We start from the raw sequence: 14,842 nt of genomic DNA, 5'->3' as shown, positions 1-14,842 counted from the left end.
TACATTCTAGTTAATTTGTTCTTTTTCTTCAAAACTTTACCTTTCTTCCAGTATATATTAAACACAATGAATGCTCTCCTTTGCTACACTTCAGAGTATGCAGTCACCCTAGGCAAGACCCGACCCCCACCAATATCCAAAACACTATTTCTCCTGCTAAATGTGTACATGTCCTATTTAATTTTAAGCCCTTTGAGTTTTAACTGTTCACATTTTTCACATTTAATTATTTTGATAATATTCCTTATTCAAAATCCATTCTATATTTGAACCAAATTATTATGGTGCCCAGCTTGCTATTTTCTTGCCTTATCTCATTCCAAAGTAACACAATCATTATACTATACCAAAAAATAAAAGGAATTAGGAGAAACTTTATAAGAGAATTAAATTTTTGTGGTAAGTTATAGCCACCTAGAGATTTTCCTTAGCATCAATTCACCATGGTAATTGTTACTCTTCAGGAGTGCCTCTTCTAATTCTTTTTGAACTCTAGTTTCCTTGATTTCATCATTTGGATAATTGTATAATCACATTTGGCTGGAGAATTCTATTTACTGTTTTCTCTAAGACCATTGCCCATGGGATGATCACTCTACCTGTTTTTTATTAAATCCTGGATTTAATTGTAGCCCCTAGAATATCCTCCTAAATTGCTATTGCAGTTTTCTGTCAACTCCTTCCTTTCCAAATGCTTTCTGCCTGTGCACATTGCCACACTATCTAATGTGTCTGTCCTCAAGGCAGCATAGCCCTGATTTCTAGTTTCTTATTTTATGACATATATAATTGTCATTTCTTGAATGAAATCCTTTTCTAGAAAAGATGCTAACAATTGTACATTTTACAAGACCTGCATTATTTCGTCTTGATTGCATCGCATAGGCAATACAGTTGAAAAGTCCAAAAATCTTTGACCTTACCAATCTGGTCAACTGTACTGTGCCCAAATAATATGACTTTACGATGAACCCCATTTCCTGTGTATCTGCTCCTACTCCACCAGAGAGAACACAATTGCTTCTAATAACAATTTACACAGGAGCAAAGTACAAATCTATATCAAGGGGAAAAGCTATGGAAGGCAATCACATTTGAAAGATGTTACCCATTGCCGGGCACACAATAAAGAAATCTTTTTGTATTATGATGTAGAGCAGTTAGCATCCTATTGAACTCTCCTGAATAGGACCTTGATTTTCACTTTGAGCAAAAGGAACCCATTGAAATATTTGATTCAAACAAGGAATCCTATACTCTAAAGGTGAATAGAAGTACTGTAAAAAAAAGAATCTGCTTTTCCACCAACTTCTCTTTCCTTTTTTAAAGAAATCTTTTCCCTCAGTATCTCTTCTAAAGGTAGACAGGTTTCAAATCTCTGCCTAAGCTTCTCCAGTTGCACTATTTTTCAGTATGAACTAACCTTGCATAATGCTCAATAAATACAGTCTTTCATTCAAAATAGAAGTTGATAGATGTTTCAGGGCTTATTCAACATCTAAGTAGTAAAACATTCAGACAAAAATAGTGACTTTTAATTTCAAAGCTCATTCCCCCAAGTCCTCTGTAAAAAGATAAAGAGCCTCAATGAACCATTCACAAGCACAGGAAGCTCCAAGCACACATAAATCTTAAACTTCATGTCTGGGACCTTTAACGTGGGTTGAACATCTGTGAAATATAACACAAAACTGTGACAATGAAATATATACATATGTGTGTGTATGAAAAAGTAATGTGTCTAAATATCTTGACAAAATTTCTTAAAAATAAATGTCTTGCCTTTTTTTCAAATGTCTAAACTTACTACATTTGACAAATACAATGGACACCAAGTATGCCTGATGACATGATGCATCAAATTGTTACATTCTAATACACGTGGTTCCACAAAACAGGTGATCTTCCTTCATTCAGTATAAGAATTATGTTAGACTGTCAGAAGCATCAAGGAAGCAGAACTAATCTCAAGAGTCACCATTCCAAAGATTCAGATATTACCTTTCCTAAAACATTAGGAAGCAAAATTCTAACATTGTCCTTTGATGGTTGGGACTCGGTTGCCAGCTGAGAACTTTTCTCATATATGACTTCCTTTCTAATTTGGGAACAGCAGAGAAGGTAAATATAATCTCTTCATTTATTGCTAAGATTATCTTGTTTATGTTTAAATCTGTGTTTTCTGCATATACCTGCAGATGTTGGTGGACTTGTGATATAAAACTTTTCAAATTCTTTTTTTCTTGAGTCTACTATGCACAATATCTCCAAGAAATATTTAAAAATCGATGTCATTGGAAACAATGTGGAGCGATCTGCAATTACTTCCATAATAATACTACATGTTTCTACACTGGAAGCACATATTTTCATAAACAAGAGATATTTTATTTAATTCTAAAGAAAATAGAAACAATAGATTTTATATTGCTATTTTATTTGTATTTTCCAACATTAAAGCGAAAGGCTTAGCCTGCCTTCTAATGTTTTAGCACAGATCTGTGAAGGAGGGAACTTCGGTGTTTAAATTCCACTTTATTTACTGGATCTATCTCTGACCAATAATGGTTTTGCCTTTCTTCTCTCTACTCACTGCTCCTATTTTCAAAGAGGATCCAGATATACCTAAAAATGTAAATGGCAAATTTACCCACAAAGGGTTGAATACGATAGACATTCAGGGTGAAAAATGAAAAACTAGACTAAAACCCATTGGAAGCCCAGGTTGGATAGAAGTTAGCAGTGGATTTCTATACAAGACATTCTTAGGAGCTGAATAGTTTTATATATTCAACTTCTAAAGTTTAATTTCTCTCTTTGTGGTACTCATCACCTCTTCAAATTCCAAATGCTCCATAAACCTCTGCAACCAGGTAACCTATGTATGGAAAAAACTAAAGGCTGGACCTAAACTTTCCTGAGGCACATCAGAGGAGAGCACTCTGGTTTCTCTTGATTTACTTCTGCAATGTACAGCACGTTGTGGACCTTAATCCCAGTTTCTAAAACATATGTACTTCAAGTTAGTACAAGAGACTATCTGTGGTGTTGAGGTGCTTATATAACTGCATTCGCTTTGGAAATTCTACTGAGACAAAGAACCTAGCACAGCAGCTTAAGGAAAGCAGTGTTTATTTTGATTCACAATTTGAAACTCTGCTGCATCGTTGTGATGTGGGGCATGTGAAAGACAGTCATGTTGCGTCTTCAGGGAGGAAGCAGAGGGCGATTGGTGTTGGTGCTCAGCTTGCTTTCCCTCTCTTACACAGTCTGGGACATCTGCCCAGATACAGGTTCCCCTATGTCAGGTTTTACTGTTATTCTTATCTCAATTGTCTCAGAGGCTTGTTTCCCAGGAAAGTGCAGATCCCATCCATTGACAATAAGTGACAACACATTACAGCTAGAGGTAATTTTCAGCATTATTTACCTAAAAGCACAGCTATTGTTATACTTTGAGAAACAGCAGTTTTTCTAGCTGCATCAATAGATACAATGGTGTTTTTTGGCACCTGATCACTACCCAGTGGTAGTGTTCTCTCGGTGCACTGACCTGACAGTGTTTATATGTGGTCATCTTCTTCAGAGCGGTTTAGTAATGACGCCATCCCCAAATTACTAAATTCTATTATAGTGACTGGTAATTACATTTCTAAAAAAATAATTGGTTTTTAGTTTATGAGAATATTATGGATAGAGGTACACATGTGTGTGGGAGCCCACAGAAGTGGGTCCCTTACACCTTGTCTGAAGATCAGAGAATTCAGGCCTATTCTTTCTCCTTCAAGGTAATTGACAAGAGGTTTGACTTAAGGTGTGGCTACAAACAGGCTATCTTGACCTAACTTGTGATTGCTTGGTGTTTTGGGTATTAAAATGGTAATTATTTTTTGTTCCTTGTATCACACAAAAAAATACTTTTGATTTCTACCTCTCTTTTGAATTGGGGTATATAAGCATATGGAAAATAAACACGGGCAGATTCAGTATTCACTGGGTTGCCGTCCCGATTCTAGTCTGTGTCTTTGTCTTTTTCTTCCATAGCTTTCTTCCTTCTGCCAAAAATTTCTAATCCACACTTCCCTATCCTGGAAAGTGTGAACCCTGTTGAGGCTGGATCCCATAGATGTTAACCCAATGTGGGCTTCTGACACATGTGTGCTATGCTTGTGCAGTGCCCATGGAGGCCAGAAGAGAATGTTGATTCTTTTGACCTTAGAATCACACATGGTTTTGAGTCACCTCATAGATTCTGTAAGTTCAACATATTTCTCTGCAAGAACAGCAAGATTTTTCATTTTTTTAAAAAAAAGTGCTTTTTTTAACCTAAATTTTCTGATCCAAAATTCTATGACACAGTCTTAGAAACTAATTAGGGTCCAGTTGCCACAACTTAAGTTTGGAAACCTGTCACCTCCCAGAACTGTCCAGTGAAAGGTATTTAACCTTTCCTCCTTCCACAGAATAATTTCAGTAATTGTCACACTTCAGTTGAGAGGATTTTTCTTACTTACAGTATACTGACAAAACTATTCCGAGGGTACCAGGTTAATGTGTACAATCAGCTCGACACATTCTGTTGTCAGCAAGCAATACTGCATGGAAGAGAAATATTGTTTGGGAATAAAGAGGCAAGTTACTATTTTTCTCATTGACTGTTAAGCATTCATCTTGTAAAAATGTCTATATCATAAATGGATGAAATATATTATTAAAATGAACATGGCTCTACTTGAAGCAAGAAGGCTCAACTCCAGCTCTCAAATATTGTAGACTTTCGGCCTCTGCCGTCCTTATAAACCAAGGACAAAGCAAGACAAACTTTACCATATCCTCAACTATGATAAAAAAAGAATCCTTTCTATCCCAAGACTGTGAACACAGCGATTCTTTTAGCAGAAGACACAAGTATTTTCTGTGAGATGTAACTCTAGTACATCTTAAGAAAGTACGAACAGAGTTAGCCCAGTCATCTATGCGAGCAGCTTATTTCTTAAAAATGTTACAGTGAGTTGATATGAACATAAATCTAAAGATAAAGCTTATTCATATAAATGTTACTAAGGAAATAGGTGAGGACTTCATTTTAAAGTTATGAAAATAACTGACTGGAAAGGCATGTTTGAACATCAAATTCTAAAAGTCAGCCAGTCTTTGAAAGATCAAACAGAAAATATGTCATTAATTAAATTTTAGGGAATAGAAAGTTATGTTTAAATCAATATAAAACAATACACACCAAAAGCTAAGTAAATTTTCTAAAACTTAAACCTACACGAAAGAAACAACATTTACTATTAACATAGACAAACTAGAAAAAGATGGGTGAGAAGTTCTAATGTGCTTTCTGTAGTTGTGATTAATTCCCTGACCAAAAGTAACTTGTGATGAGATGCACTTCTTTCAGCTTATACTTCCAGGTCACAGTTCATCAATAAAAGAAGTCAGAATAGGATCAAGGCAAGAACATGAAAGCATGAACCAAGGCAGAGATCATGCAGTAGCCCTCCTTGCTTTCTTGCTCTCATGGGTTCTTGATCAACTCCCTTTCTTACAGAACGCTGACTCCCCTGTGAATGTGCAGTCCACAGAGTGCTGTGCCCTCCTATATCAATCACCAGTTAGAAAACCGCCCCACAGATGTGCTCACATGTTATCTGACAGGGGCAAGTTCTCAACTGAGGCTCCCACATTCCAGTAAGACCAAGTTGTCTCCAGTCGACAATAACAGCTACACAGAATATTAAACAATGAACTCAAAAAAAATATAAAGTAGCAAGGGAAACTAAAAAAGGAATATGAACTTATGCTTCCACAGAAAAGAGATGAAATCGATCCAACATATACTTAAGCTGAGAATCAGATGTCTAAAAACAAGAGATGTGACAGAAGCAACGTGAGATTATATTGATTGTTGAGTGAATCTTCAAACTCATGATGATTTTCTGCATACTCAGGAGCTTTACAATATTCCCACCACAGAATACCAAAGAAAATAACAACAACAAAATTCAAGAAAGAGGCCAGTGAAGAGTGCAAATGAGTTGCCTTCATAGCACCAGCGAGTACATCAGTAAATATAGAGTAGTGTCGCGCCTTTAATGGGATGAGATAAAGAAACTAGTCTAAAACATTATTTAAAACTTTAAGATACATTTTGAGAAATGGAAGCAAATAATGGCCACTGGCTGGATGTCACAGAGGAATCCCTATACTAGCTGCACACCACAGATGCCAAAAAAAGTGACAACTGATCAAGAACATAACACAAAGATAATTCCACCAATCTTGACTTTATAAAATTTTATTAGAAAATAATGTTTTATGCATTGTAATGAAAGAAGTCAGATATGTAGATCTATGGTTTTCAGAGTAATCATTTCTCAATGTAGACTTGTATCAAACATAAACCCAATCAAAACTGTTGTAATATACACACATATTTCTATTATTTTAGATATATTTATATGACTTTATGAGTGCTTGGCTGATATATGTGCATTTTACCACGTGTGTGCCTGCTGCCTAAAGAGGTTAGAAGAAAGTATTTTTGCCCTGAAACTGGAGTAAAAAAAACAGTTTTAAGGCACTATCTGAATGAGAGGAGCCAGTTCCTCTGCAGGAACAACAAAGAATCATCACTGTTGAGCCATTCCTAGATCCTGAATATGTATGTTTATTCATCAGTCAAAAAATAACTAATCCAAATAATAATTAAATGTTAAAAAAACAATATCATTTTCCTTAGGAAATAATTCAACAAAATGGGATCTAAGGAAAAGAAGTCCAGTTCTGAAAAACAAACACTTGTTTTCCTCTCATATACATACTATAGATAAAATAAAATAGTAGTATTTCGTATTTATAAACTACAATGTATATGTATAGCATTAATGTAGAAACAGAGCTTATAAGAGAACACAAAGAGTTCTGAGTGGAAGGAGGAAAAAAAGGGGGTAAAGGAATCTAGAAGTTATGAAAGGAGAAATAGGATTCAGGAGAGGGAAGGAAATCAGAAAGTTAGCTTAAACATATGAAGATGGGGACGACAAAGTCTAGTGACAAATATGTATGAAACAGCCCAGAGAAACCCCATTTTTTCTCCTTTATTTTTCTGCTATTGAATTTTTATGGGTTTCACACTATGCATTCCGATCCCATTCTGCTCTCTCATTCTTACTCCTTCTGGGCCTGTTACATGCACCCCCAATGGGGTCAGCGCCTCTGTGCTTCCATAGTAACAGCAGCCATGAATCTTCAGATGTGCCTGTATCACCAGCACATGCACCTTTCTCCCCCTCTCCCTCCCATTTTCCCACCACTCGCTTATCATAACGGTGTCTGGATACCTGGCACCACAAGCACCAGAGGAAGGGCAGTTGATATCTCAAAGAAATCCATTTCTTTCAATTATGACCACAAAATTATTTTGAAAAGGATGGAGGTAAAGAAAATATATATAAACATATTGTTAACTTGATTTGACATTTTTGTGTATAACACATAAACCAGTTAGAAAGAATTTATATAAAAATCTCCAGGCTCACAGACTTCTAAAAAAAGTGCATAATCTTAACATAACAAGTGTATCAAAAAGGAAAGAAAACGTGTTAAATTCAAATTTACATTGTTATTATTATAAATTTGATGTTGCAGTTAATTTTTTTTTAAAAAAATCAAGACCTGAAATCAGAGAAAAAAGAGGAAAAAGAATACATGTACAGCTAGAAGATTCATTCAGTGAAGTTAAACTCATGTAGAAATCAATGCCACACAAATATTTACAAGAGACAAGGTGAGAGGTTAGCATGAAACAGCAATTAACCATAAAACAATATAATTATAAAATTTCAGGAAAAGACAAACACAATAAAGAAAACAGTCATAACTTTTACAGATTAGTAGCATATATTCTAAGTTATTTTTTCATTAAAATGGAGATTTTATTAATTATGATTAACAACCAAGAGGCTAAAAAGCCAGTTAAGTGGGTAACCATGCCTAGAATCCAAGTGTGGGGTTAGTTCCCCCCCTTTGGTCAATTTGACATAATGCAAAATTAACAAAAATATAATTAGGGTTAGAATGAACCACAATTCTGATTAAAATATCTTTGTAAACTTATGACATTTATGTTTAAGTAGACCATCTATCCCTGTAAAAATAAACAGTCTGAATGTCCAAAATGATCACCATCATAATGTAAATGTTTACAAATTATTTTTAACCTGCTTAATATATTGTTATCCTTTATAAAGACAATCGGATTACATCTAACTTGTGGACCAAAATGCGCATAGAGAGAACTCACAGAAATCTTTTTATCATTAATAAAGATTATGTATCTGTGTGGAATATATGTATATGGGTGCAGCTGTTCATGGAGGTCCAGAGAGGATATCAGTTCCTCTGCAGCTGAGATATGGGGACCGTGAAAAATCCAACTAGATGCTGGGGACCTAAACTTGGAAACTTTGCATGAGAAGTACGTACTCTAAATTTTGAGCATTTCTACACCCCAGAGAGCTTATTTATTTTGAAACAAGTGATTAAATAAAATTAACCCCATAATTTCTCTTCCTGCATGACAACATGTTGTTAGGACATTAAGTCTGTCTCTAATTCATTTAAACATCTTCACTCATTGTAAGAAGCAATATTTCTGTAAGTGAAGCAGGGATATACAAAGGCTTTATGTTTAGTATAAATCCTGTGGTGTTTACTTTTATTTTCTTTGCTTTTATAACATGAATTAACTGAGATAACCCTGTTCGTAATACATATTTTTGAGTACCAGTATCATTTCATATTTAAATCCACATGCATTAAGTAGATTATTACTTTTTCCCTTTAGGTTGGAGCATTGTGAACTAGCTACTAATTAAATATTTTGGTAGTTTGTGAAGAGTAATATGAGCATTGAAAGACTTGGTAGTACAGGATGCTCAAAGTCTGGGTTAAACATATTACAGTATACAGTGAATTCCAACCCAGCTTGACCTACTGAGTGAGCCATCAACAGGAGACAAAATGAAAACAAAGAGAAACATGTGTCTGTGGGACATGCAGCCAGCAGTTTTTAAACAAACAGAAAATATTACAAACTCTTTATATGCCATTACCCTTTTATGATAATATACTTTAGAGGACCTTTTCATGCTTGTATGTTTTTAAGGTAACATTAATTCTATTTCCTTCTTAAGCTTCAGCCATATGCCATTAATTCTCATTGAGGTTAGGTTTTAGCTAGCTCATATTAAAGTATTGATTTTAGATGTTATCCTATTATCTTGCCAGATGGCATGCCAGAGTGAAATCTCATCTTGGGAGCTCAGAAAACGAAATAACCTATTTTCCAGAAATAGAAAGTGGTTGCATGAGGATACTCTTTAGAGATGTTTAATTTCTAATGATGGGATACCACAGAAAGACAAAAATATATTTACCACATTGAAAATAAAGTGCCACAGATACAGTCCTGAGAAAGTTAAAGGATGGAGTTAGAATGAATTTAAAACAACTTTTCACATCATCAGGAGTTTCAAAGCATAAGTAGCTTTGCTTTACCATGAAGAATAAGGTCAATTGATGTGCAAGATTAGAATGATCTTTGACGTACTACCTTTTCTGTGATATAGGTAGTTTCAAAACTTTCGCACAAGTACACAAAAATCAAGATACAAATATGACCTAAGCAAAATTTAATTAAACATCAGAAACTGGTAATGAATTTTTCCCTTACTGTAAGAAAAACGTTGATCATTGAGATAAAAGTTAAATGAAGATAGCTATAAGCAGAACATTATTCAAAAGGGAAACATGTCTTAGGTGTTTGCAATCACTGTGGCTGAAAACATATATTTGGAGTATTTTATTAATTGTGTTACTTTCTATAGGGGGAGAAACAGGAATACACCCTGAAAAATAACTACACTCTGATAGAGTGTTGTTATGGCAGAAATGCCTAGCAAGTGCCAGAAACTATCAGCTCTGGTTAATTAATGCCTTCATTCCTCACAGAGATTATGTAATTTTCACAAGATTATATTCCCCCTATGAATTCTTGAATAATGTTAAGATTTAATGTTTGCACATAGGTCTCAGTGCTTTTGTGCCACAAATCTGTTGCAGAAATAAATATAACATAAGCCGCTTCTAAGAGACAGAAAGATGGAACTACAGTGAAACTCTAGGGAATAGTTATTTCAAAAGTGAACATGCAGGGGAAAGGTAGTAACAACATTTTTTCATTGTTAATATGCTAAAGCTAAAACTGCATCTGAAAAAGTAGACAACAGAAGGATATCCCTTTAACTTTGTGACTTTCATTGCTGAAAACTAAGGATTCTGAAAAATATACAAATTATATATATATATATATATATATATATAATTCAGAAGTAATGAACAAAAAGAACTTTACATGGGTATGCTTCAATTTTATAACATTCTAAATTTTAATATTATTAAAAACTATAATGTCTAAATGCTTTCTGAATTGAAGTTGCAATAATCACATTTCTGAACTTCCTACAGACGGGTATCTACACTCACTACCTTTCTTATGGTTGAGACAAAATTCTTAACAAAGGAAAGAAAAGATGTATTTATTTGAGCATATGATTGAGAGGACACAATTCACTGTTGAGTGGAAGGCATTATAGTTTTAGCTGTGGCAGTAGTAATATAAGGCAGTGGTCTCATTGCATACAGTAACAGTAATTAAAAAGAGACAAATGCTGAGTTCAGATTACTTTATTCTTTTATATACTGTGCTGAACCTTAGACCATGGAATTGTGATAATCACTTTCAGGCAGGTCTTCCTTTCACAGTTAAACATCAAAGAATAGAGACTTGTCTCCTAATTGGTTCTAAGTCCAATCAAATAGACAATGAAAATTAGCTACTATACTATCATTCATAATGCATTTTCTTCCTCATAAATAATGTACTATGCATTTTTAATTTGAATTATCTTTTTACTTAAGAGATTCATTCATGTGAGATTCCCCTCTGTATGCTGTGAATACCATTGGTTAATAAAGAAACTGCTTTGAACTTACAGCAGAACATGGCAGAACAGAGCTAGGTGGGGAAAACTATACCGAATGCTGGGAGGAAGAAGGCAGAGTCAAGTGAAGCCATGGAGCCACAGCCAGAGACTGACATGCTGAAACTTTAATAGTAAGCCACAGCCACATGGCAGTACACAAATCAATGGAGCTGAGCAGCTAGGAAAAAAACATGCGACATGTTATAAATGAACTAATTGCATTTATATCATTGCCACCATTCCACCTCTCATGTCCCCCATCATCTTCTCAAATTCATGAAATCTTATAACTATTATTGTTACAAACACACACATGTACCAGGAAGACTCCGTGTCTCTTGACATAATTTCCAGTAGTGTACTGTAGCCAAATAGTTTATGTTGGTCACCAAGGAACAGGACTTGGAGGTGTTCTCATACCTGTAAAAATTCGAGACACTGTGGAGGTTTGAATGGGAAGGGCTCCCACAGGCTTATATATTTAAATGATTGTTTCCTGATTAGTGAAACTGTTTGGGAATCATACGATGGGGTTGCCCTATTAGAGTAGTAGTGATCTTGTTGAAGGGGTTGGACTACGAGGTTTCAAAAAAATTATACCGGGCACAGGCTTGCTAATCAGGTTGTAGCCCTTAGCTAATGCAGCCGGGCCACACCTGCACGTAAGCACACTCCCCATCTTGATGCTCATTAACTAACCCTCTGAAACTTTAGCAAGTTCCTCACAAAAGGTTTCCAAAGGTTTTTTTCTTCTTTTAAAATTCATTTTTATACCAACCACAGTTCTTCCTCCCCCTTCTCCCCTTCCCCTCTCCCTCCCACTACCCATGCACTCCTCAGAAAGTGTAAGGTCTCCCATGGGCAGTATACAGAAACTGGCACATTCAGATGAGGCAGGACCAAGCCTCTCACCCCTGCATCGATGCTCAGCAGGTCATCACACCATATGGAATGAGCTCCAAAAATCCAGTTCAAAATCCACAGCTCCAGAGAAGCTAGGTTACAAAGAGTACCCTAAGAGAAAACCATGAATCGTCCTGGACAGAAGAAATAGAAGAGATCTCCTGGGTAAATTTGGTAAAGAGGAGAGGATGGGGTATGAGAACATGAGAGAATGGGATTGTGGAGATGGGGAGAGACAGAGTGGGAGAGCAATGGAAGAAATATTTTATTAGAGGGAGCCTCATGGTGTTAGGGAGAAACCTGGTGATAAGGAAATTCCCAGGGATCCACGAGGATGACCCGAGCTTTTCTTCCTAGAAAAAGTGAAAAGGGTACCTGAACCGACCTTCTCTTATAATCAGATTGGTGACTAGCCTAGCTTTCAAAGCTCTTCTTCCCATTGTTGCTTCACTGTAATGGAACAGTAACTAAGATAGATGTTTTCTCAAGACCTAAAATGACTCTCACCTAACTCCACCATACAAGATCATAGGAACTAGGCTGCCTTCTGTCCCTTCAGACCTTCAGGAGCATAGCCTATAGATTTGCCAAATTTTGGTCAGGACTTATAGATGCTAAACGTTCAACCTTTCATACTACAGGCATTCCATGAAGTAATGTTTACCACCCAACCCCTCACAGACCACTCACACTAAGGTGGAACCTCTTGACAACTCATCCTAGCCTAATATAACTGTTACATTGATGTAGGTGTGTCTTCTATCTGTTGATTTCATTTGTTAATAAAGAAACTGCCTTGGCCAGCCCTTAGGTGGGTGGAGTAGACAGAACAGGAAGAAGGAAGTGAGGTAGATGGCTCAGTCAGATGCTACACCTCTCCTAAGTTAGACAGACCGCCATGCCTCTCCTCAGAGAGAAGCCAGAGATGCGATGAAACTCCAGCCCAAGATGGACGTACGCTAGAAACTTCCCGGTAAGACACCGCTCATGGTGTTACATATATTATTAGGTATGGGTTAGTCAAGATGTGAATAAGAGGCTGAAAATAATGGGCCAGGCAGTGTTTAAAAGAATACAACTTGTGTATTGTTATTTCAGGTAAAGCTAGCTGGTGGCTGGGAGCCGGGCGGTGGGAACGCAGCCCACAGCACCTCACTACATTACATATTATACCATTCAACCGCATTTATAAAGAAATCCAAAGTGTTACATACAAAGCAATTTCTCATCTCTAAAATATGCCTACTATTCAAATCATTGGTTTTCCACCAAAGGATTCAGGGAAAACATTTGCCATTTGTTTCATAGCACTCTGCTCTGTAGAAAAAATATTCTGAGATAAACTGTCAATTAAAGATGAATAATATATTTAAGGTCATACTTAAGATGATAACATAAAATGTTCACTTATTCTTGCTGTTCTGGGTAGCGTGATGGTAAAATTCATGATGGCAGGCAGCTGTTGTGGAAGAACCTTCTCACATCATTGCTTTGGGAAAAGTAGCAGAGTAACGGCAGCTTCTAGCAGCTCTTTCAAGAGCATTTCTTCAGCAATAAAATGTTTTATACACTAGCTCTCACCTGCCAAATGTACCAACACTGTCAGTGACCAATTACTTTCTTTTTGTGTGATTAAAGTGAAGGAGAAATCTTTTAAAACATAAAGTGTAACATAAAAAGCACAGACTAGAGTATACAGCGAAGTGGACTCAGTAGGGAATGAAGGATTAAATCTAAAAACAAAGGGATTGTATTCATTTATTGTCTTAACTTATTTGAAACATCTGTCCCTAAACTTCTTGACCATGATAGAGTAATATGGTGTAAATGTAGTGAGTGAGGTGCCCTATTCCATACGAAGCAGAGAGAACACAAACATTTTTTTTCATGGTTTATTTTTTGTTTATTTAAAAATTTCCATCTCCTCCCCTCCTCCTCCTCTTTCCCTCCCCTCCCCTCTACCCATATTCCCCCCTCCCTCCCTCTCCAGGCCAAGGAGCCATCAGGGTTCCCTACTCTATGTTAAGTCCAAGGTCCTCCCAACTCTCCCCAGGTCCAGGAAGGTGATCAACCAAGCTGACAAGGCTCCCACAGAGCCCGTCCATGCAGAAGAATCAAAGCCCAGCGCCATTGTCCTTGGCTTCTCAATCAGCCTCCACCATCGGCCACATTCAGGGAGTCCGGTTTGGTAGCATGTTCCATCAGTCCCACTCCAACTGGAGTTGGTGATCTCCCATTAGTTCTGTCCCACCGTCTTCATGAGTGAACGCACCCCTCACGGTCCTGACGTTCTTTCTCATGTTCTCCCTCCTCTGCTCCTCATCAGGACCTTGGGAGCTCAGTCCGGTGCTCCAATGTGGGGCTCATTCATTTTCTTCATCCATCGCCAGGTGGAGATTCTTCTTATTATCTTCTCAAGGATCCCGAATTATAGGCTCAATGTCCTTTAATTATGGCTAGAAACCGATTATGAGTGAGTACATCCCATGTTCATCTTTTTGGGTCTGAGTTACCTCACTCAGAATAGTGTTTTCTATTTCCATCCATTTTCATGCAAAATTCAAGATGTCATTGTTTTTTACCGCTGAATAGTATTCTAACATGTATATATTCCACAATTTCTTCATCCATTCTTCCACTGAAGGGCATCTAGGTTGTTTCCAGGATCCGGCTATTACAAATAATACTGCTATGAACATAGTTGAACAAATGCTTTTGTAGTATGATTGGGCATCTCTTGGGTAAATTCCCAAGAGTGGAATTACTGGGTCCTGGGGTAGGTTGATCCCAAATTTCCGGAGAAGCCGCCACACTGCTTTCCAAAGTGGTTGCACAAGTGTGCATTCCCACCAGCAATGCATGAGTGTACCCCTTACCCCACAACC

Source organism: Arvicola amphibius, chromosome 11 (genome assembly GCF_903992535.2).
Source record: "Arvicola amphibius chromosome 11, mArvAmp1.2, whole genome shotgun sequence".
In the NCBI taxonomy this organism is placed as follows: domain Eukaryota; kingdom Metazoa; phylum Chordata; class Mammalia; order Rodentia; family Cricetidae; genus Arvicola; species Arvicola amphibius.
Note: the sequence above shows the minus strand (reverse complement) of the source record.